Consider the following 20,513-nt stretch of genomic DNA (forward strand, 5'->3'; position numbering starts at 1 on the left):
TTATGTGGGGGAGTAATGACTATTGTGAGTACCGGTTTCTGTCCCCAAGACTCAACAGCAAAATAACCTATCTTGGAGAGCTAGACTAGGTTCGACTGTGGGACAGGAGGATAGGACAGACAAAACACCACATTATTCAATGAGCTATTTAGGAACAGACAGAAACACTAACACGGATAACAGAAAAAAACAATCCAGACTATGAACACATCATTTTTAACATTTTGGAAGCAGTTCATAGCATTGAATAGACCAGGAAAATAGCAGAAGTATAGATACCAGTGATACATGGAAGCTCCCAGTACACACCCACTCCTCATCATCACTAGCATGTCTGAGCGCCTATGCAGTAAAGCTATTAACATGGAAGTCTACACGGCTGTTAACTCATAGTTTGTCCACATGAGAGTCTGTCTGGGGAAGGAAATATCGGAGAGTGAAAAAAAGTCTGCAAGTACAGAACCATTTTCCAAAATGACTGAGCAATCTCTAAGCTAAGCTTTCAAGGACTTCAAGCTTTGGGGAAAGATGATCTGAGTTCTTCAAGCATTCCTTTGTGTTATATTTTCTTTCTGTTTAAGGAGGCAAAGATGAAGCTCTTCAGAGGACTTTGTTTTCCTTTTAACTTAGATTTATTTATTTTATGAATAGGCATAGACGTGTGTGTATCATGTGTGCCTTCTACCTGCACGGATCAGAAGAGGGCACTGGATCTTCTGGAGCTTGAGTCACAGATGGTTGTGAGTTGCCCTGTGGGTGCTAGGCAATGAACCCATGTCTTCTGCAAGAGCAGCAAGTGCTCTTAACCACCAAACCATCCCTCCAGTCGAGGATTTCTTTTTCTTATGAGAGGTTTACCTGGTTCCCAGGCATGTTCTTGTCCATCAAATTATCCCGCCTATGTGTGTAAGAGAAGCACTTTGGGGATTTCCTCTTAAATGTACTTTAGACTTTCCCAGTATTCTCACGGGGTGACCAAAAGAGAAAAAAAAAATCCCAGAACTAGAGACATTTGCTTAGTGCCTGTTTCTGTAGCAAACAGCAGGTACACTACCAACCTGACCGACATGACCTCAACAGCGACTCTGCAGAATGTCTACCTGTTCTGAAAGAGGAAACCAGAGCTGTACTGCAGTCATTTGGACTCGCCCCCGGGATAGGTCACAGACTCGGAGCCATCCCCTAGCATGGCAGAAGCCTGATGGATAAGTGACTTTCAGTCATGAAAAACCATGTCTGTGTCATCTAAAGATCACCTATACCCCAAAACCCTCCAGCCAGGAGACCAGACAGTTGCTACAGACAGCTCCACATGGTTCTACCATGCCAAATGTTGTAAGAGGCCACTGATGCCTTAGAAAGGATTGGTATCAATCATTGACACAAATTCTGCCTGTTAATAGATGATAACATGTTACAGATAATCCGAAGATGAGCTGGGCCTGTAGCTCAGTGAAAGGGCATTTGCTTAGCATGTGCAAGCCTTGGGCTTGAACCCTACCCTCCAAAAATCAAAAGACTGACTTAAAAGTTACTAATTTATTTGTGGTGTGTGCATGTGTGCATGCGTGTGTGTGTGTGTGTGTGTGTGTGTGTGTGTGTGTGTGTGTGCAGGTATACAGGCCAGAGGTTGATCTAGAGCACCTTTCTCTATTACTCTCCAGCTTATTTTTGAGGCAGAGTCTCTCACTGAAACTGAAGCCCATTGAACTGGTTAGACTACCTAGACAGCAAGCTCTGGAGATCCATCTGTGTCTGCCCTCCCCAACCTGCAGTTACAGATGTGTGCTGCCATGCCCAGCTTTTTGCATCGGTGCTGGGGATCTGAACTCAGATCCATGTACAGTAAGCACCTAACCATTGAACCATCTCCCCAGCCCCTCAAAACACCAATTAATAATCTATTATTAGGATGCACAAGCTTTTGAAATGTATGGTGGTAAAAACAAAATCTATTTGCTCAAATTGCTCTCCCTTAAGCACACAGCCACCAAATAATGAGGGGAGGAGAAGAAAGATTCGGATTCTAAGGGTACAGGATAGAAAGGCAGAATAATCTGCACATGGGGGTAAACTGAGGACAAGAATATTGTGGTGCCCTGCAATCAGTTTCCTAAATGGCAACACCACTCCACATCACCTCAAATTACCCTTCTCCAGCAACTGGGGGGTGAAGAGCTTCCGCAGAGAGTTGGGAACACTGTATGTTATGTTGGGAGATGGAAGAGGAGTCTGTCCTGGATCTACTACCAGCAGACTTGTGAACTTGACTTAGAGCCTACTTTTCTTCACCAGCACAAGGTCACATGAAGTGACTCTGGACTCCTAACTAGCCAGGAGTGTACAAAGAGAATGCCACAAAGGGCTACTGATAGCTGAACTTTTAGGATTTCCTATCAAGAATTCACCATCAACCTAGGTCTTGACCCTTGAGAAGGACACACTCTGCCCGATTGTTTCCTGTATAATTGTGTTTGACAAGCAAATTAAAGCCCTGGGCAATTACATTTAGTCTTTTCCTTTAATAGCAGGGAAGGAAATAGAGTCAGCATATGAAAGGGTGATAGACTGACACAGAAAGACCATCCTAAAACCTTGCTTGGTGTGCTGTGAACAAATAAACAGGCAGATAAAACACAGCTGAGATTTGTTTCCCCGCTTCTGGTTTTATAAAGTTCTTTTTGAATGCTGCCAATTGTTCGCAGATACCTGGAGTCCTGTTTCTCTGTGGGATAGAGCTGCAGCTGTGCCAGGCTGCAGATGCTATGAACCCCAAGATACCGAGGTGGCTTCAAACTGAAAGGATGAATGAACCACAGGGAACCCTAATAGACGGAGTCTGACAGGCCGTTCTCCCACCCGCTGGTGCCATTCCCCAAATGACAGGAAGGGGTTTGTCTGTTTCAGCAGGTCTGTCATATGCCTGGCTTCTGGATGTCAAAACTTGCAGAAAGCACATGACTACGGGGTGGCGAATCAATGCCACAGAATATGCCAGACAAAAATGGAAGCCATTTTATTACTTGGCTAGAGTTAAAGTGTGGGGATTGGCCTAGAAAATTTACTTTGTGAGCTTGAAATTTTGTGAAATAAGAGCTAGGAACTGTGATCTCTGAACAAATGTATTCTAAGCAGCCTGACATAAAATTGAAATAGTGCAGTCCACGGAAGAAAGAACCTAGTGGACAAGGCCTTCCAAATCTAAGGTGGAAAAAGTTTGCAATGTTTTAGAAACTCTTTGAAATAACTATTAATTGGACTCTCCAGGACTGGCAGGACAGAGAGCTTCCGACTGCTATAGGTGTGAACACTGTGTGGAGTTGTTCTTTCTCTGCATCATGAGATGGTTTTAACTCGTCAGGACTTTCTCCATTCTTCTGGAACTCTCCATGTCATTTCCTATTCATCCCCTGATGGTTCTCCACATCCACACTCCTAAAAGGTGGCACTCACTCTTGGAAAGTTTCCCACTTTCTCAAAAAAAAAAAAAAAAAAAAAGTAATTGTTTCTTTTCTTATACGTGTTTTAATAAAAACAAAGTAAAAACTATGAAATTCTTACTATATTTCTCCATGGGCCATAAATACTAGCTCTCCTTCATATTCTTCTCTCTGTCCATTTAGTCCTTCTGATTTCACATTGTTCACTAGTTCTGTTATGAGTTGGCACAGACTGTCCTCTATATCTCTTGTCTCTCTTCTTTCCTATATCTTCAACCACTTCTCTTACAACGTGACTTTTCTCTATTATAAACACATTCAAACAATTATCTATCTATCTATCTATCTATCTATCTATCTATCCATCTATCCATCTATCATTTATCTGTTGTGGAATATTAGTTTAAGATGTGTTACATTCATTTATGTTGTGGGGTATTTGTTTGATGATGCAAAGATATGTTGCATTCTTTTATGTTGCTTTTGTTTAGTTCTGTGAAGCTTGTTACTTTACCTGCCTAAAACATCCAATTGGTCTAATAAAGAGCTGAACAGCCAATAGCTAGACAGGAGAGGGATAGGCAGGGATGCCAGGCAGAGAGAATTCATAAGAGGAGAAATCTAGACTCGGGAGAAGAGTGAGGAGTGAGAAAAGGAGAAGGAGAGTAGGACACCAGAGTCCAGCCACCCAGCCACACAGCCAGCCATGGAGTAAGAAGGAAAGAAAGATATATAGAATAAAGAAAGGCAAAAAGCCCAGAGGCAAAACTTAGTTAAAGGGAAAAGGGATAATTTAAATTAGAAAAGTTGGCTAGAAATAAGCCAAGCTAAGACAAATCATTCACAAGTAAGAGTAAGTCTCTGTGTATGTATTTGGGAGCTGGTCACTCTCTTACTCTCTCGCTCTCTCCACTATGTAGATCAGCCTCATACTCACAGAGATCCACCTGCCTCTGCCAAGCCTGGCCACAATTCTCTCTTTGGAAACATTTCTCATTCTCTACTCTCTGAGCAACTCTACGCTAGTCTTCCTTCCATCTTTCTGCACAACTTCCTTGGATTTGACAAGTTTACAAATGGCCCACCACATCTCCATTCTAAAGCCCCTTTTATCCTTAGCCTGCTCAGACTCTTATATGGTTACCTTACCTTCCAACTCCTCATCATTCCTGAGTGCGCTAATCTCAAGTCATGGCCGCTGATCTAGCACAGACCATGAAACAGAGCATTTGTTCATTCTGTGATCCACTACCTTCCCTCAACTTCCACCATCTATCCAACAACAAACTCTGATGACTTTTAAACTTTCTCTCCTATGTGTATGGCATGCTCTTTCTTGACCACAAGAGGTTTCATCTGGACACCACAGCATCCATGCCTATGGATCCTGACCCTAACATTGGATCTCCCTTTTTTGGACTTAACCTTCACAGTGTGATCAGTGTTATCTTTCTTTCAGAAAAGGAATCTGTGTTTAGTCTCTTGCTGAAAAATAATCTGCCACCTCAGTTAATACAAGTTGTACACTTGGGCCTTCGAAGTCTCACTCCAAACTGGCTGCCCCACAACCCTTGCCTCTCACAGCCCACAAACACATCAAATATGTCATCACTCCATGTGTTTGCTCACACTGTCCCCTCTGCCTGGAATGTTTTTCCATCTGCAGCACACCTACTCACCTTTTTAAAAGGGAGCTCAAATATGATCTCTCTTGAAGAAGCCTCCATGGAGTCCCCCAGGCTATTCTGCTCACTGGGCATCCCTATCATGCTGTATTTTCACTTCCTCGGAGTCATTACCATGGTACTTTTTACTCTTCCTTACTAGATCATGAATTCTCCAAAGAAAGAAATGCATTGTCTTCTGCTCTGTATCTTCATTACCTGCCTCATTTCTTGATTAGTAAATGCTTGCCAGGGGGATATAAATGGAGGATGTGGTTTTAAAAATAAGCAGGGACAGAGTAAACCTGGGGGGAGGACACATTCTGTCCTATCCACAGTTCCTAGAGGTAAGTACTCACACAGATAAGAAGAGGAGCTAAGGACACTTCCCAGGTACTCATAAAAGCCTAGATTCTCATCCTTTAATTCATTCTTTCCATTACCCACAATGGAAGAAAAGAACATGCCATAGAATGGGCAAAGATCTTCACTCTTCTCTCTCATCTCAGACTGGTTTTGGTGCCACCTTTTAATCCTCTTTCAAGACCAGTTGACCACATTTGATCACGGTCTCATCATTTTACCGCAGGTATACAAAGTAGCCTGTCAGCATAGTGTCTAAATTGAATCTGCGTGTTGCTAAGAGATATCAGGCTTCACACAGGAGAGTCAAAGCCTAGCCTTGGCATGACGTACTTACATCTTTGGTAATGGGTGTCTTGAGAAGCATTGTATTTGGGAAGAAGGAACAGGAATAGATAAAGTTATTTTAACCCCATTGTGTATGCCCTCTAGTCTCATGACAGCTAAGCATGCATTCTCGGAGAATAGCCTTGCTGGTTCTGCTAAGTTGTTCCTGCTTTGTGACAAGCCAAAATCTATTATTCCACTTGGGACAGTCTAACTGCTAAATAAAGCCACCAGCATCGCCTAATTCACCTGGGTTTGTTCTTTTCTTAGACAAATAGCAGGAAGCCCACGCATGCAAAAGACCAGCCGAGACCAGAAATTAACATTCTCTATTGCCTGTTGCCAACTGAGTTCAAAGGAAGCACTGGACCCAGCCAAGATGAAGTGAGATCTTAAAGAAGTCCATTTATAGAAACCCTTGAGTCCCAAGGGACTTGCCTCGGCTCTTTTGTGGAAGTCGTGCTACCCCGAAATCAACTATAACCTCTTCGAGTTGCAGAAACTTATGTAACACTGGTTTCAGCAGGAGCAAGCCGTGAGGTAGGAGTTCCCTTTAAGGCTGGTGTGCAAGAAAAGGAGACATAACAGTTACACAGAATAGTGCCAATTTTTACCCCGTATTTTCTGTGATTTAAATGTCAAGGCAACTTGGCAGTGATGAACACGCCAAAACTGAAGAAAAAAAAAAAAAAAGCAGTCAGTCTCAAGAACATTGATGTTGTTTATTTACCTCCCCTCTCCAGTTCCAAATCCCTTTAACTATGTTCTCATAGGCATTTGTATTTTGGGGGATGTTTGTGATTAGTACAGCTCCAAGCAGGTGCATGTGTGTCTCTATCTGCCGATGGCGAACACTAATTAGTGGTAGATGACAAGAAAGGGATGGACTGAAAATTTAAAGGGAAATCTACAACGAAAGCACCCATGCAGAAAACCACAGTGCTGCGGTAAGTCCCCGCTATAATTACTGCCCACGTATCTTGGATTTTTTTTAACATAAGTTTTTGTTGTGCATCCTTTGGGAGCCTCGGACTTACTATGTAGCCCAGGCTGACTTCAAACTCACAATAGTCCTCTTGTCTTAGCCTCCCAAGTGCTGGGGTTATAGGCATATACCTGCATGCTTGGCTATGCATCTGGTCTTTATGTTCTACTTTCTGCAACTGTAAAATGTTGTTGCTAATCATTTACTCTGCATAGGAGCTCTGTAAGGGATAAACTAGGATGGAAATGACTGCTCGTTACAGGAGGAGCATCCCTAACTTGAAAATTCAAAACTTGAAATAGTCACTATCTAAAACTTTTTGACTATCAAAATTATACCACAAGTGAAAAATTCCACATACCTGATGTCACGTGATAGGTCACAGCCTAAACAAAGACACATTCAAAACATTGTTTAATCACCATGCTGTGTGTACAAATGGTATGTATGAAATGAGTTTCCTATCCCCAATATATCTTCCTATATAACTGCAAATAGCCCAAGACCAAACCCAAACCAAACAAGCAACAATTAGGACAATTCAATGTGTTTTCATAAGAAACACTGAACTTCCAATGCAATAATAAAATGAGATCAGGGTGCTTTACTGGTCCGATATCCTGGAGAGGCTAATTAAACCAGACTCATCTGGAAAATGGAAGCTGAGGGGTAAAGACTTCTCACACACTCTCTACTTCCAAACAAACTGAGGAACTTGATTTTGCAGATTGGTCAACTTGAGCATGAACAGACTCAGACCCACGTGTAAAATCTAAGGAAATGGTTTGACGAGAAAACATGGAACAGCCATGTTCTGCTCCAGTAGCTTGAGAGCCCAACTCTTAGAATCCTGCCCCAACCCTTGAATACTTCTGAACTGAGAGCTCTGTGACCTGGGGCCTCTATGCCTGGGAAGTCTGACTTTCAAGCTGTTATTAATAAAGGAAATGCTGACTTTCCTCCACAAGATTCATAGAAGCGTTCCATGGTCTCAAAGCCATACCAGACACACTGTGAGGAGCAGATAACCAAGAAGAAAGAATGCCAAGATTAAAGTGTGTGTGTGAGGGGAAGTTGGCTTCTGCTTAATGGACTATCAATCCTTCATAGGGTCTTTGAAGACACATCCATATGGCTCCTACTCTCTGAGTTTCAATGAGTCACACATGGAGATACCTTTTTATAGTCACCTCAGGGAATAGTCTCTGGCTAATAAGCCTTTGGGGTCCTGAAGGGAAAGAGCAGGCCCTACCATGCTAGCCTGCAGGAAGAAACATTGCTTTCTGAGTCAAACTAGTCTATCTATGGCTCCCTTTGAAGTCAGGATGGATTCAATAGCAGTATTCATCACTATCTGGTCTAGATACCGGACTTTAAAGGCACTAGAGGAGGAATTGTATAAGCCTTCAATGCATAAGGAAAAGGGGCCCATGCATACCCTATTAATTGTAAACACATGTTTGGCAATGACAAGTTTTTGAATAGTCTTCTAATGGAGCATCTACCCAATCAATCTGGCCTTGTCGACTGGTATGTTAACGTGTATTTCTGACTAAATGACAAGGGGTGTGTGTATAATTGCTATTAGATCTTCTATGGCTTAAGGCATAAGCCCATATCCAAACCAGAAAAAAATATTATCTGTTGTGCATCATGCTGAGTGTGAAATGGATGGTCGCAGCCCCAATGTGCTCGCTTGCTGCCTAAGCATGGTTGCTTGAGCAGAGATGAGTTTTCTGGCCAACAAATAAGGTGAGTGGGTGAGTGGGTGAGTGAGTGGGTGAGTGATGCCTAGACTCTAAACACGGTTTACTCCACTCATGGCAGCCTCAGCCAAAGAGAGTCTCTCCCCTCCCCCATACCACCACCAATGAGATCTTCCGAGGAGAACCTGGCTACGAGTCTCACAAAGTCAGAGATCTAATTCAGGGGAGGGAAACGCTAAAATTATCCGTGGCAACCCAGAGAACAAGGTTCCTTTCTCGCTTAGCCCCACCATCATCAAAGCAGGTCTTTCTTATCAAAGCAAGGCTTCGAGCCCGCCATCCTCCGGAGGATGCCTTCTTCTCTGATTAGATAGAATATTATGCTAAATACTCAGCCACCAGCCCTGGCTGTGTGGGCGTGCGGGATAAAATCTTCATGAACAACGCCTTCACGGGGTCATTTGTTTAATTTCAATTCTGCAAAATGTAAAAATAGAACGAGCTGCCGTGAGGGGTTGAGGCTTGACAGCTCCAGTGCCCAGCCTCCCAGTCACAAAAGCCATGCTGTTCTGCTGGCTCGCTTGCTCCCTCCCTCTGCCAGAGGAAAAAGTGGAGCCAGAAGACCTGACAGCGAGGTGCTGTTTCCTTCATCTCTGCTCTTTTCACTCCTCTGGTTTTTCCTTTCGCAGCCTTCCCGAATTGTCCCATCTGTTTCCTCTTCTTCCTTCCACGTTGACTTGCTTCCCTCCCCCCTCCCCGTTCTTCCCCTTCCTCCCTCCCTCCCCCTTCCCTCCCTCCCTCCCTCCCTCCCTCCCTCCCTCCCTCCTTCCTTTCATCATTTCTACATGCCGTTTCTCTTCCCCTTCTCTTCCCCTTCTCCTCCCATGCCTCCAGCACCCTCATCTGGCTTGCTCTGGTCTTTTTGGAGCAGCCTATCTCCAGATGTGCTGGGTCTCACCAACTTCTCTAAGAATTGCCCTCCCCGACCTCTGTCTGGACTCATTCCTCACCCCTGCCTCCAAGCCCCGACTCTCAAGATGCCGAGAAAGGTGCCACTTCCGAGATCGAATGGCAGCTGAGCTGTAGGAGCTGTCTTTTCATACTCCCTCCTCTAGCTAAATATGTTCCGCATTCAATGAGTGTAGCAGTGCATGGTGGGAGGGGAACAGGCAGGTGGTACATCATTAGTCTTGTGTTCCGAACAAAAATCGATTTTTCGGAAGGCTTTTAACAAACTCAAGGCTCAACTTGCACTCTCAGGTTCTGAGCCCTGAAGTCCACCACCATCTCCAAATTAGTGCCGTTGTTATCCTGGCTCAGGAAAGAGAGACGCCACCTTCCCCCCAGAAGCCTCGGCGCTCCATAAAAGCCCCACAAGGGTGCTGAGAGGCAAGATGCTGCCTGCTTTGTGCCTTTGATGCCTCAGGCAGGTCCTGCCATCTGACCAGGTTTCGAACTGATGGAATCGAGTTGTTCAAGTCTGTTGTTAAAGCTGGTGAGATGAGCGCATCTTGTGGCTCCTTCAGCATGCCTAGAACAAGGTCTTCGCTGATGGTGCAGATGAGCAACAGGTGATTTTCTTCTCTGCTAATGGAGGCCTTTCCCCTTAAGGACAGAACTCTCTGTTGATTTGCGGGGAGTCTAAGAGAAAGGCTGGCTAGCAGACCACTAACTCTTTGGTTCAGCAAAGCCAACTCCCTAGGACTTCAATTCTTGGGGTCTGGAAGGTATCGTACAGATCGATACATCAATCTCCTGGCAGATGTTTCCTCCATCTAGTAAATTCTATGTTCACACATGTTCACTAACTGACTTGTCAGCACATTAAGACGACCCTCCGAAGAGCATGTGCTTCTCCAGGATCCCATTTCCCAAGATGTGCCTGCTCCTCTCCTGGCAGTAACATTGTTTTCCTTTCTCTCCTCCCTTTAGCAACATCTATTCATTGTGGTGGTGCCGGACTCACTCAACAGCTACCAAGAAGATGGGCTCCTGGTACTTTAGACTCCAGAGCCTTACATACCAAAATAAAGGGCACATGAAACGGAGCAGTCGAAAGATGAATGCATTGTCTCTGCACTATGTATATCGGGGTGTGAAATCAAGTAGAGAATTTAGCGATTTTATTATCATTTCAAGAACAACTATGACTGGGGTGAATGTGGTCCCTAGTACACCAATCCACAGGTGCAAACTAGAGAAAGGAGCAGAAGCAAGAAAAGACTCCAATTAAGCAGAAAGACACTGGGAAACTAAAACAGGAAGAGCGTGAACCGCAACAGACCCCCACCAGTAAGCACCTCCAGGCATGCCCCACAGGTGATCATTTGTAGCAGAACTGTAGACAGCAGCCCAAAGCCACCAACAGCTGAAAACTACATGCCACTGGTGCAAACACAGAGCCAGTGGGAACAGAGACCTGCAGCTGGAGTCTAACTGCTGCGAAGGGGGGGGGGGGGCTGAGGATTTCAGTCTACAGATGCCAGATGTGCGAGATGGGAGTCTATATACACCAGGCTGGTCTTTGGGGGACATTGTGTGATAGTCGCTACAGTCCAGGAGCAAAGGTTGGAAGATGGCAGCTGGGACTGACCATATCTCCTTATAAAGATGTGACTTCATTCAAGATCTGTGATCACTGAAGACAGCTGAGCAAGAGTCATCATTATCTGGCAAGCACAGGGGGTGGCAAAGTCAAACTGAGAGGCTACAATGGCATCCAGTTTGGCCACATTTTGATCAGTTAGTTGCTCATAATAATTTCATTTCAACAGTAACTCCAATGTCCAGCCTAAAATCTATAGACCCATACAACTTTTTTTTTTAAGATGGTGAGGAAACCAGAATTTTCTTTCTTTCTTTCTTTCTTTCTTTCTTTCTTTCTTTCTTTCTTTCTTTCTTTCTTTTTGTTTGTTTTGTTTTTCGAAACAGGGTTTCTCTGTGTAGCTTTGCGCCTTTCCTGGAACTCACGCTGTAGACCAGGCTGGCCTAGAACTCACAGATATCCGCCTGCCTCTGCCTCCCGAGTGCTGGGATTAAAGGCGTGCACCACCAACGCCTGGCGGAAACCAGAATTTTCATATGCCTTTTTGAGACCCGCTGAATCACTGTGATTCTAGCAGAACCATCCACTCAAGTTGCAGGTTGAGGAAGAACTTAAGAGAAGGTCACTAATTGAGTCCAGAGAAGACTCACTGATGACCTCCCATACATCAGCAAAAGCAACCAACAAAAAGCTCTGGGAAGGGTATTAGGCGCACATTAGAGACATGATCTTCAAGTGAGGAACACAGCGGGAGGTGCAGTTGGAAAAAGGGAATGAGTGATCCCCTCAACCAAAGAATAAGACTAGATTGCTCAGTAAGAATCCACAGGCCTATGCTTTGCCATCCAATCTTATAAATGCTGCGTAGGAGGTATTTTTATACTATGGTGCTTCCCAATGAGCATCTATATCAGATAAGAGCCAAAGAGGGCCCTGGAGGAGGAGGTAGAAATGTAGTGTTTACAATTGTGTCCAATATTCGATTGTCCTGAATTTACATGGTTGTGGGGGGGGGGGGGAGGTCCAGCTAAGATCCGGCCCTCCTGGAAAGCGCCAGTGCAGGAATGTAATCACGTAGGTGTTGACAAAAGAGATAGCTCAGCCCCCTGCACCAATCTCTTGTTTTTTGTTTTTTGGTTTTTTTTTTCCCCTGGAGTTGTGGGAGTTTTGCATCTGCTGCTGTCATGAAAACATTTGATTTTATTTTTTTACAAGCCTTCAGAAAATGATTTACTTGGGGGAAAAAAATCTAGAGGTTCTTCCAAGCATGTGATATATATACAGGGCTAGGCCTGGGGTTGAGCTATTACAAATGCACCCCAAATCACAACCTGGGTGTGTGCAATTAACTGTTTGGTTCTATGTTATCTTGAAGGCACAGACCCCGTCTTGAGGAGCTGGGGGAGAAAGAAGTTTCTCCAGGCATGAGGCTGACTGATGGGTTCAAATGTGTTTGGGCCCTGATAACTTCATTCTAATGTCCACACCTTCTCACCTCTCCATCTGCCCAAGCCAAAGTCATGCTTTTCCTGGAAGGAGTAGGGACTTCATGAATTCCTAGGTCTAAATTAAGGAACCCTTCAACTGTTAAGCCTTCCATCTCCACCCTATGGAAGAATTAGAAAAGCTCCCCTCCCTAGTCTTAGCAGCTACCCCTTGGTGGGTACTTTGTCTTCCTGCCAAGTCTTGAACTTGGACCGTGTTGGTATGATGAGTGTAAGACGGATGGGGCAGCCGGATGAAATAGGCTCTGCCCAGAACAAGGAAAGCCAGTATCCCCAAGTTCAAAACTTTGCCAGAAAGGCGGGGAGAAACAGACACAATCTCCACACCCCAACCTTCCCCTCTCTACTTGCTCTGTGCATATCCCCAGCACTGAACGAAGAAAAAAGCCAGCTGGCCACCTCCGGAAATTGATGGAGGAAACCTATCTCAGTGGTTTCCTGGGGACACCAACTCTGGGTGTTTGGACATCACAGCCGGGTCACGATCCATGTTAATAGCTTTACTGTGCCCTCTGGCAACTTTGATGCTGTGCTAAGAAAGCTGGGAATCGACACCCTCCCCACCTCCATCCCAATATTTCCCCAGTTCCAGAGGACTCCCTTGTCCTCAGACTGGCACCCAGGTGCATTCGTCCTGGGACTCGAGTAGGTCATGAAGTTCTTACCTAGGTCTGCTGGGAAAGCTGTTCATGTGGACCCCAGGGCTGGGCGGTCAGCAGCTTCGGAGACACACCAGCGGGTGGCTACTGTTCAGTACATCTCCCTGCGGGCCTGGCTTTGCAAACAGGAGAGCCAGTCCCATCAGGAACAGGGGAGCCGGGCGCGCAGCCTGTGGACTCGCCAACTCAAGCGTTTGGTCCAATCGGAGGCACCTCCCGCAGGTGAGCCCGGTGGCGGGTTCTGAGTCCCCCTCCTCCCTGGGACAGCCTCGGGCACGACGAGGGCGGGGACGCGCTGCACGAGCTAGTGGAACTCCCCTGCCGGCGCGCTCTCGGCTCCCGCCGTCTGGGTGACTAGGTGTTACCGCAGCGCGATCCCTCTTTCTATATATATCCACGGCCCCCTCCCTGCGCGCTGCGCGGTGGCTCTGTGTCGTCCCCAACTGCACCTGGATGGTTTCTGCTCGCGCCTCCCGCCTCTGTCCCTCTCTGCTCTTCTCCCGCTCTCTTCTCTCTCCTCCCCTTGCTCTCCCGCTCCGAGAAGTCTGGGTTCTCCTGGTATTGCCTCACTCCCGACACTTAACACTGCAGTGGAAATCGGCACACAGCCAGGCGGTTCCTTTAAAACTGCTCGGTTCAAATCAGAGCATCAAGTTAGTGCGGAAACCAATGCCAGAAGCTCCACTGCCCTGCGGGCTAGGAGGAGGCAGCAGCCTCTGCTGGAAAACCAGATTTCACGGGAAGCTGTGGGAAAGGGTGCTGTGAAGAGGCATGGCGTGAGTCCACAGGTGACCCGCAGGATCTTCAGAACCATGAGGCATCCGGAATGACTAGTATTAAAATCAAGGTGTTAAATAAAGCCAAGGAGTTGCTGGATTCAAAGTTCTCAGTGAACACATTGGAAGCTCAGAGAGCATCACTGAATGCGGGGAACACACAGCTAGCTAGAAAAGTCCAACCCGAGTTCTACCATTGTTGGGAGCATCCAAATTCCCACACCCGAAAAACGTGTGTGTTTGTGTGGGGTTGAGTGTGGATGTGACCGCAGAGGTACCCATGCGAAGACCATCCTCTGTGAGCTGTCTGAGCCTGTATGGAAGGGACAATCAGCGTTGACGAGTTAACATGGCCTCTCACCAAAACCATTTCCAAGTCACCTCTATCCCTTCTTCCAGGAAGACCCCAAAGGATGACAGAAAACAAAGGTGAAGAGACTTGAAAGATGAAATGACAAACCCCCTTCCATCTCAGGCCTCCAAGTGACAAGATCTGCTTCAGAAAACCTCCATTTTCCTCTGGTTATTTTCTACTGTCCCCTCCTTCTCTCATGTCATCTTGGCCACTATCTATCACAGATATTTTCATGTTACCCACAAAAGAGAGTGTACCCCGTATGCTTCTGACACCTATACTAAAGTGCTTCCTGGCAGTGTGGGTTCATACATCAAAAGGCTTTCTCGTTGCAACCCCCTAGGGCGGCAGCATCAATTTCTGTTTCTTGGAAGATGCTGTTAGCTCAAGCAGAAACCAATCTCTCTCACAAAATCCCTCTTGGGCCTTAATCTCGACTCCCTCTAAAATGTTCCTCTGGTCTGAGTGGTATCTGGGCCCCCGAGCATGGATTCTGACGCTATGCACACCGTCATGGGGTTGATCTCTTTGGAGAAGGTTTGATACCCATTCCACCACTATGAACACCAAGAAAACTCATAGACTGTGGAAACCTCCCCTGGAGTTACACTATACACAAGAGCCACGTCTTGCCACTATTGCCTGTGCCTTTAAGATGTGGGACCCAGGATAGGAGATTGAACTTGGAGCTTCAAATGAAAGGATCTACAGAAAACCACCCCCCTGTCTCCCAGCTCAATTAGTTTATGGCTGTGGCTGTGTCTAAAGGACCCTAGAGGAGATCAAAACATGGATGAACGTATGTGTCAGTTCTGGGAATTTAAAAGGAAAACCTCAGGGATTGTATGTTTCTTTTAACCTCTTCATTCCAGGTTACCAGATGCGCCACCCTGCACAAGCTCCTTGACTTTGCCAAGTCTCATAGGATTGAAAAGGTTGATATAACAACTGTAGGTCATTTGGCACATAGCAAATGAAGAATACATTTCAATTCCCTTCCTTCTCTACCTAAACTTCCCAAAATCTCTCTCCTGTAGAGGCATCCCCACCTCAGCCCAACCACCCATGGTCTTGTTCATCTTCTGCTTAAGAGCTTGTTATATTAATGTGGTTCGTTTAAATGGATTTGCAAGTTTTACACATTGCCTTTCTCATTTAGCAAAAATTAATTAGATACTTGGGGTTTTTGTTTTTGTTTTTGGTTTTTTTTGTTATTTTGTCTTTTTTTTTTCTCCCAGAGCTGAGGACCGAACCCAGGGCCTTGCCTTTGCTAGGCAAGCGCTCTCTCTACCACTTAGCTAAATCCCCCGCCCCTTGTTGTTTTCTTATGGTGCTATGGATCCAACTTATAGCCTCACACATGCTGGGTGAGCTATGTCCCCAGCCCTATCCCACCCCTTCTAGGCAGGCATGGTGCTCCTATCCTAATACACTTGCATCTATTTTATCTAATTTTGAATTCTCTAAACCTAGGCATGGGTTTTCCATGATTTGATCTCTCATCGCATCCCATGGATGCAGTCATAGTCCTAGATTGTTGAGCTAGAAGGAGGTCTAGAAATTGTGGAAGTCAGTTTCCTTATTTTACAGCCCGGGGCAGACTTGCACACATTGATAAAGCTGGAGTACCAGTTGTGCTTGGTTTCTGTATCTTTGCACAGAGCAAATATTTCTTGACCTCTGTTCTAGCTAGTTCTTTGCAGTATTAATAGAAAGTACTCAGACAAAGGGTACTACAACTAATGGGGAAATAATGAGGTAAGCACACTTCAGTCTTCCCTGCTTTGACCCAGGCAGGGCCAGTCTCAGAGGGCTTGGGCTGTATAGGATTGTGATTAGAAGCATGGACTGTAGGGTCAGTCCTCGCTAAGTGTTAGCTCATCTCCATTTCTCAGTAGCTGCAGGATAGTGGACAAGCTGCTTAACCTCTTAAGCTTCAGTCCTTTCATTTGTAAAATCAACATGATTACACTGGATAGAAATATTATTTGTCTCAAATCCCTAACGCTGAGTAAACACTCTAAAAACTCCAGCAGGCATGGGCTGGAGGGATGGCTCAGCAGTCAAGAGCACTCATGCTTTTGCAAAGGGCCCAGATTTGGTTGCAAGCACCCAGATGGCTGCTTCTAATAGTTAGTCCAGTTCAGGAGATCCAATGCCCTCTTCTGCCCTCCATGAGCACTGTACACATATGGTACACATTTATACTTGCAAGCCAAACCTTCACATACATGCAAATAAATGAATGAATGAATGAATGAATGATTTTAAGCCTCTAGTAGGCTTGGGAAGAATGACAGCAGTAACAGTGGAGTTGCTGGAGCACACAGCTAAACACACAAAACTCTGTGATGCTGCTGAGCTTTCCAATTCTGAAGCTCCCAGGGCTTGGAATGCAGAAAATCCTTCCATCTCTTTGCTCTCTCATGCTGTTGGAAGTCTGTCTCAGACTTCCAAGGACTGCTGTGTTCTCCAGCGCTGGTAGGAAATGAGTAACCATTTGAGTAAGCTCAGAAGAATCTCTGGTAATGCATATTTCTGCACACACACACACACCAAAAAAATGAGCAAGGAGAATGTTAATCATTTAAATACTAATACTTCGTTTTAACTGAGCAGCTACTAAGTACTGGCACTGATCTAAGTGATCAGTGGTGTTCATTGGCCACCTATGTCTGAATCTATCTACAGTCTTTTTTAAATGTTTTGTTTAGTTTAATTTGGGGAGCATATGTGTATGTGAGATGTGTGTGTATGTATGCACTTGCACACCTGAGTGTGTGTGTGGCATATATGTGTGATGCATGCATGTGGGTATGTGACTGCATAGGTTCATGGGTACATACACAGGGACTGGAGAGGATGTCGAGTGTCTTCCCCCGTGACTCTCTGCCTTATTCCCTTGAGACAGGGTCTCTCACTGAACTGAGAGCTTGTTGTTTTGATTGGGCTTGCTGGCCAGCAAGCTCCCCGGATCTGTCTGCCTCTGCCTACTACCTTGGAGGTTTGAGGCACATGCAGCCATATCTAGTTTTTTATGTGGGTTCAGGAGAGTCTAAGTGGGGTCTAAGGCTTGCACAGCAAGTGCTGATACTCCCTGAACCCTCTCCCAGCTCCCTTTCTCCTTACCAGTACTTGTGGAAGAAGGTATCCTTACCCTCATTATCAAAACTTTAAACACTAAACTTCAGAAAGTTTCTGAACTGAGACCAAATCAATCCAAGAATGAAATTAGCATCTGTCTGTCTCACTGTGGTCATTTCAGTGTGAGGGAAGGTTAGGTCGGTCACATACTCCAACTCACTCTATGGGACGTGGTGGGTACTGGAAACAGCGTTGTCTTACTGAGGTCATTTGGATCAGATGTTAATCAATGCCCAATTACATAAGAAATGGAACCAAGAAAATTACCTTCTCAATTGTCTCCCCCAAGGACCCACTGACTAGATCCAGTCTGGCCACCTAGCACTCCCATTGACCTATGAACAAGAAACGGAGCATCTATCAAATGGCAAAAAAAGGTAGTTGGGTTTTGGAGAATCAAAGTTAACCTTGGGGCCCGACACAGACTAAGCAAGCACCCTACTGGAGCTATACCTCCAAGAGAGACAAGTCTGTATACATAGAGAAGTAAAAGCATAATTCTCTTCTGGCTTCTACCCAGGGGTGTGGAATCTGAACAATGAATCCACACCCCCACTTTCACCAGAAACATCCTCCTAGATCCCCTCCTCATTGCCCTGCCATCCATTCCCAGGGAAGAAGCCACACTTGTGGTAAAAATGTGACTCCAGGAAGGAGAATGCTTCCCTGTGATTAATGGCTGTCTCTCCATCCTGTGCCCTTTCCCTGTGGCCTCTCATAGCCACGGGATGAGAACAGGGCTGGCTGTTGGAGGCCAGAACCCCAAAGGCAGCCACAGACAACCTCAACTCCTGCCATGAAACACAACCACAACGAGGCTATTTTCTTTTCCTATAGAGATTTGGAGAGAATTAGGTAATAGGGGAAAAAGCAAGAGGAATGAGAGAGAGAGAGAGAGAGAGAGAGAGAGAGAGAGAGAGAGAGAGAGAGAGAAAGGAACCTGTGTGATAAAAAAATGACACCTGAGTAGCTGAGATTGAAGACTGGACAAAACCACTCAAGTGTTTACAAGTGTATACTGCCAGTCACTGGAGGAGTTCCTGCAGCTCTTGCTCAGAAACATCTGTATTGTGGATCCAGTTGCAGATTTGTAAGGAGTTGGAGTGGAGGTGGGTAAAACACCAACTGATTATTTTATTTTATTTTATTTTTATTACATTTATTTGGTAGGGGAAGGTGTGTGTGTGTGTGTGTGTGTGTGTGTGTGTGTGTGTGTGTGTGTACATGCACACACATTGCACACAAGCAAGGGAGTATGTGTCCATGACATATAAGTGGAGGTAAGAGGATAACTTGTCAAGGTTAGTGCAGGACCCAGTGGGTCCTGTTGTAGAATATTATTTGAAGATGTGTTACATTTGTTTATGCTGTGGAACGTTTGTTTAATGATGCAAAGATGTGTTGCATTCTTTTATGTTGCATTTGTTTAACTCTGTGAAACTGTGTTACTTTGCCTGTCTAAACACCTGATTGGTCTAATAAAGAGCTAAATGGCAAATAGCAAAGCAGGAGAAAGGACAGGAGGGGCTGGCAGGCAGAGAGAATAAACAAAAGTAGAAATTTGGAAGGAAAAGGTAAAGGAATGAGAAAAGGAGGAGAGAAGGACTCCAGGTGCCAGCCACCCAGTCACACAACCAGACACAGAATAAGAAGGGGAAAAAAAGATATACAGAAATAGAGAAAGGTAAATGCCCAGAGACAGAAGGTAGTTGGAATAATTTAAAGTTAAGAAAATCTGGCAAGAAACAAGCCAAGCTAAGGCAGGGTATTTATAAGTAAGACTAAGCCTCCTTGTATGATTTATTTGGGAGCTAGGTGACTCCCAAAGGAACAACGAGTAAAAAGAGTCAAAAAACAACCAACAGCAGAGTCCCAGACATCCAACTCAGGGCAGCAAGCTTGGCAGTAAGCACCTTTACCTGCTGAGCCATCTTGCCCACCATAACCTTGAAAATGATCATAATGTGTAAGATGTTATTTCAAGTGTTATCAACACAAGACTTCTCACAATCTTTACAATCATCCTGTAAGATTAGCTTACTTATTCCCCATAAAGCAGAAGAGAATTTGGTGTCTTCACAAAGGTTAAGTACATTGCTCAGAGTCATACAGTAAGTATAAAATATGTGAACTGGATCTGTCATATGTGACAATAATACTTCCAAAGACCCCGTCGTTTTGCATGCAGCATGTCAAACACAAGCTCATCAGCAAACAGCCTTGGAACTCGAGCAAACACTTGCGACTTTTACCTGAGGAAACAGGCACAAGCCAGCCTGTTGTAATGTCAACAAGGTCAAACACAGAGAAAACAACGGTGGCGGCGCGCTGTCTTGGATCCTGTGTTTGTTGTATGAGTCTGTCAGTAGCAAATAGGCACTTCTTAGATTGCGGATGAGTGGTACTCTCAAGAATCAGAAGATGCCTCTCTCCTTAGGGGATGCCCCTGAAAACTGAACCACGCCAAGCCAATTACCTTAAAGGTCAAAGCCCCTAAAGGATCCCAAGAACTCAGGGGTTTTCCAGCCACCAGGCGGGATTTCCAAAAACCTCAATTCCCTCTGCATTGTTGCTCTCACACATTCGGTTTTCCCTGTACAGAAACACACAGAAAGCTTAAAATAATGACAGGAACAGCGGTACACACTTAATTCAGCACTGTGAACTCGGCAGCGTTGGAAGTGCTTTGTGTTTAATTTACTTGCTTAGGCATGAGTCACGCTAGGGAAGTTATCACCTCCATTTTGTACATGAGGAAATGAGGCTCAAAGAGGTGAAGTCATTTGTCCAATGTGGTGGACAGAGCTGCTGAGGACAGAGCTGGGATTTAGTCTGGGGCCAGAAGTGCTTACTCAAGGCTAGCTGGGATATTAGTAGCTCTGATAGGGAAGGTCCTTGGAACACCTTCCAGAATGAACTATGAAGACTCTGGGTCAGTACCTGTATCTGAGAGAGTAATACTGTAGGACCATTCCCACCCCAAAACTGGCCCTTGCCCAGGCCTTGGCTCTTTCCCTCTGCCCACCTCTCTGCCAGCATCACCA

General features: G+C 45.2%; 1 protein-coding gene across 1 annotated transcript in view; it reads right to left on the minus strand.

Annotated features, from left to right (window-relative positions):
- The window catches only part of LOC118587563, a 134,438-nt gene extending 120,778 nt beyond the window's left edge, over positions 1 to 13,660 (minus strand). The window contains exon 1 of the mRNA XM_036193595.1: positions 13,201 to 13,660. The gene's annotated coding sequence lies outside the window, so the exon portion shown is untranslated. The remainder of the gene's footprint in view (positions 1 to 13,200) is intronic.
- Between the last annotated feature and the right edge of the window lie 6,853 nt (positions 13,661 to 20,513).

This window comes from Onychomys torridus, chromosome 7, assembly GCF_903995425.1.
Source record: "Onychomys torridus chromosome 7, mOncTor1.1, whole genome shotgun sequence".
Taxonomy (NCBI): Eukaryota; Metazoa; Chordata; class Mammalia; order Rodentia; family Cricetidae; genus Onychomys; species Onychomys torridus.